This window comes from Elephantulus edwardii, unplaced genomic scaffold (assembly GCF_000299155.1).
Source record: "Elephantulus edwardii isolate Elephantulus edwardi_28Jun2011 unplaced genomic scaffold, EleEdw1.0 scaffold00205, whole genome shotgun sequence".
Taxonomy (NCBI): Eukaryota; Metazoa; Chordata; class Mammalia; order Macroscelidea; family Macroscelididae; genus Elephantulus; species Elephantulus edwardii.
The window spans coordinates 2,757,341-2,761,959 of record NW_006399955.1 but is presented as its reverse complement, the minus strand read 5'-3'; the positions used below and the strand labels follow the sequence as shown (position 1 = coordinate 2,761,959).

At 39.0% G+C, this 4,619-nt stretch overlaps 1 pseudogene; it reads right to left on the bottom strand.

Moving 5' to 3' along the window:
• Nucleotides 1-1,144: 1,144 nt before the first annotated feature.
• Nucleotides 1,145-1,703, bottom strand: LOC102847936 (annotated as a pseudogene).
• Nucleotides 1,704-4,619: the final 2,916 nt, after the last annotated feature.

Below are 4,619 nucleotides of genomic sequence, written 5' to 3'. Positions count from 1 at the left end.
TTTCCTGACTGCTGAATTAGAATACTGACACAAGACAAAATTAGCATTATCTCATCAAGAAAAATCTTTTTTTAGCTCTGTGACTGTCTCAAAAGAAAATGATATTAAAAACAGCAGTCAACTTTCAGAGGTAAAGAAGCAATGGCCTCTGATTCGATTCTTCCCACTTCTCCTTGCCTTACATTGGAATGATTAAGCAGTCCTGTGAGTAGGAGCACAATGTCTAGCACATGGTCTGTGTTACACGTTAGAGCAAAACCTCAAGTCATCATGTTCAGCAGAAGACTGTGTGTTGCCCTTAAGAAAACAGAAAAGGGACAGTGGTTTTCTGTGAGCAGAGCCATCTCTCCACAGAACAGGAAGCACAATCCCAAGTAGAAAAGACAGGGTCTAACAGAATATGGCTGGTAATTAGTGAAGGACTTAAAAAACAGGATTAGAAAGTATGTCATTACTAAAGTCTACTACCCTTGAGTCTTAGTCTTCTAAAAAACAAGTTCCTACCCAAATCAGGATGATCCTGGAAACACACAGGCAGCATAGACAACAGCTGGCCAACCATTATTTGTAAAGAAAATAAGCTTACAATTTTAATTTTTCCCGTTCTTTCTATAAGAAGTATTTGTGAACCTGATATTGACCTATGTGATCCAATTCAAATTAATCTTTCAATGTCATTAGAGATCAATGAGTTTTTCTGAATATTGTTACCAAACTGAGAAGGAAAGAAACATCCTACTCCTTTCCCAATACCTAAAATAGGATAATTTTTGTTTCTTTTTTTTTAAAAGATGGTAATATTACAGAACCAGGGGGGGAAATACAATATAGGACAGTATTTTTCTTTTTATAAGACTACCATTATGAACATGGTTGAACTTTGGGGAGGAAGGTGAAGAACTCCTAATATCCTAATAAAGTAGCCACTGCATTACAGGACACGGGCTTATTCTGTCTGCCAGCCACTGATTGGGAGATTGTTTCCTCTGTATAGAAATGTGTGTGTGTGTGTGTGTGTGTGTGTGTGTGTGTGTGTGTGTGTAAATGTGGGTGGGGAGAGTGGGTGGCACCAACACAGATGTCAGAGGCGGTCTTCTCATGAATGGAGTTCTGTGTCCTCAGAGACCCTGACTTAGATTGGCATTCACAGTAAACATCATTTTTCTTTAAAACTTCTCTTGTTCTTATTGCTTTTCCTGCCATTTTTGTCTTTGTTTTCTCATACCTTCTTTGCTCCAGTTCTTCTCATTAGGTCAAAGAAAACCTTGTCCATATTGGAACGGTTTTGGCTGATGTTTCCACGTACTGCACACCCCACTCTTCAGCTTCACTCCTGGCCTCATCTATAGTCACTTGCCTCTGCTCCTCCAAGTCAGACTTGTTTCCCACCACGAATAGAGGAATTTTATCTTCTTCAGCCTTAACACATACAATGTACTCCTGGAACTCAGCCATTGCTGTAAAAGGACTCATGTTCTTTGACTGAGAAGTTCAAGAATGGCTACAAAGTCCTGCTTCCCAACAGTGTTCAGAATATCTATCTGAACTCCTTCACTATCGAGGACCACCTTCTTTCTAGAGCTGTCAGCTTTAGTAGGCTCATAGTTTTCAACAAACTCTTTGTATTTGAACTGAAGTGTCAGGGCTGACTTGTCAATACCTCTGCTGCCTGAGCTCTGGCTCTTATTCTTCTTTGCAGCCATTCTGCTGGTTCCTTAAAGTTGTCACACAGACAGAAGGTGCAGGGAAGAGCTTCCGTAGATGCCTAAGAAGACCAGCTTCAGTCCTACCCAGGATACTTGTTCACAAGTTTCTTCTTTCTCTTGCTGAAACCAAGGAGGACCTCATGCACTTGCTGCAGAGGGTCAAGTACTGAAGCCTTTAGTATGGAATGAGGCTCAATGTCAAGAAGACAAAGATTCTCACCACTGGACCAATTGGTAGCATCAGGATGGATGGCGAAGAAATTGAGATTGTTCACAGCTTCAGTTTGCTCGGCTCAACGGTAAACACTCTTGGCACCAGCAGCTAGGAAACCAAAAAAACATATTGCAATGGGAAAGTCTTCTGTTAGGGACCTCTCTAAAGTACTCAAGAACAACGGTGTCTCTCTGGAGACTAAGGTGCTCCTGATACAGGCCATATTCTTTGCAATCACTAGTTATGCATCAGAGAGTTGGACAATGACTAGGGAGGACAGAAGGAGAGTGGATGCCTTTGACCTGTGGTGCTGGAGAAGAGTATTGAATGTACAATGGACTGCCAGGAAAACAAACAGATGCATCCTGGAAAGGGTTAAACCAAGCTACTCCTTGGAGGCAAGGATTCTGGGGCTTTGTCTGACGTACTTTGGGCATGTTGCAAGGAGTGACAGGTCCTTGGAGAGGGACATGCTTGGGAGGGTGGAGGGACGGTGCAGGAGGGGAAGACCCTCTATGAGATGGATTGATTCAGTGACTGGGGTAATCGGGATGGGTGTGTCAGAGGCAGGCGATTGGCACAGGATAGAGCAGGGTTTAGGGCTGTTATACATAGGGTCGCTATGAGTCACAAATGACTCGAGGGCACATAACAACAACAACAACAACAACATTCTTGGAGACCTGGGCCATGTGCTGCTGCCTTGGCTGCCAACACTGGGTTCTGCTCTTAGACCAGCCCTATAGGGTCAGCTATGGGTCAGTTCTGGCTCTACATACACAACATGCTACTAAGCCACACTATTCACAATACCAAGAAAATAGAAATTGTTCAAATGTCCATCAACAAACAAATGGACTGAGAAATTATGTTACATTTATACAATGGAATACTATCTAACATTAAGAAGCAACAATTTTGTAAAATACTATATAACATGAAAATTTTAGAGAGCAATATGCCAAGAGAACTAACTGAGTTTCATAAGGACAAATGCTACATAAAACTACTATGATAAAAATAGAAGGATAATTAACAAGATGTTTATAAATGTCCTCAAGGGTTAAGGGGAAATAAGAAAGGGGGAGGATAAAAGGGAATTAAGGAAATCACTGTGAGAGCAGAGTTTAGTAAGAGGATGGGAAGGTGAAGGAATATGACATAGTTAATGGGGACGTGAAAAGACAGCAATAATAAATCAATGTATAGATCAATAAATAGATCAATAATATTAATTATATTAAATGCAAAGTAAATGAAGGAGTATACAGAAGCAATATGAACAAATTTTGTATGCAAACCAATTTAAGGTCTCAAGCCTTGATCCATTGGCTTCTGAGTTGTGTGAGGTGAAGTTGACTTCCCCACTTCCCACACTGTGCTCTGACCCAAAACTCTTCAAGGTCCCAAAAACTTGTGGCTATCTCTGAGAGGAATGGAAATTACAGAATACTAGATCATGCTTATGTAAAGCTATGTCAGTTTAGATACAAAGGTGTTTCTAATCCAGGCCATGGTCTTCTCAATTACTTGTTACGTTTCAGAGAACAGATCCCTTCAAATTGTGGAAAAGAGTCATAAACATATCAAGGACTGCCAAGAAAATCAATAAACTATCTTGGAGAGGGTGAAACCAAGTCTCTCCTGGGACAGTAGGATTTTGAAGCTCTGCCTCACTTTCTTTGGACATCCTTGGCCTAGTTCCAGGTTTCAAAGGGAATGTCTTTAATCTCTCTCTATTGAGAACAATGTTGGCTCTCGGATTTGCATATATACTTTTTATTATATTGAAGAAATTCCCCTCTAATCTTATTTTTTTTGAGTGTTTTAATCTGGAAAGGGTGCTGGATTTTGTCAAAGGCTTTTTCTGCATCAATTGATAGGCTCATGAGCTTCTTGTTCTTTGCGTTGTTAATGTGATGAATTACATTGATTGTTTTTCCTATTTTGAACCACCCTTGCATACCTGTTATGAATCCCACTTGGTCATAATGAATTATTTATTTATTTATTTAATTTTATGTATCATTGGATTCTATTGGCCAGGATTTTATTCAGGAATTTCACATCTATGTTCTTAAGAGATACTGGCCTATAGTTTTCTATTTTGGTAGTGTCTTTACCTGGATTTGGTATTAAAGATATATTTGCTTCATAAAATGAGTCTGGGAGAATTTCAACTTTTCTATTTCCTGAAATAGCTTATGTAAAATTGGTGACAATTCTTCTCTGAATGTTTGATAAAATTCACTTGTAAAACCACCCAGCCCAAGCTTTTTTTGGTTGGAAGTTGTTTTATTACTTTTTCAATTTCTTCTTTCGTAACGGGTTTGTTCAGATGTTCAGTTTCGGTTTCTGTCAGGTTGTGCATATCTAAGTATTTGTCTATTTCTTCTAGGTTTTCATATTTGTTTGAGTACAGCTTCTCATAATATTCCATGCTAGCTTTTTTATTTTTTAGTTGATTCTGTTGTGATGTTGCCTGTTTCATCTCTTATCCGGATTATTTGTCTCCTTTCCTTCTTTTCTTTTCTTAGTTTTGCTACAGGTTTGTAAATTTTACTGACCTTTTCAAAGAACCAACTCCTTGTTTTGTTGATGTTTTCAGTTGTTTTTGTTGTTGTCTATCTCATTTATTTACGCTCTAATTTTTATAATTTCAGGTTTTTTAGAAGGTGTTGGGTTTTATTGCTGGGTGT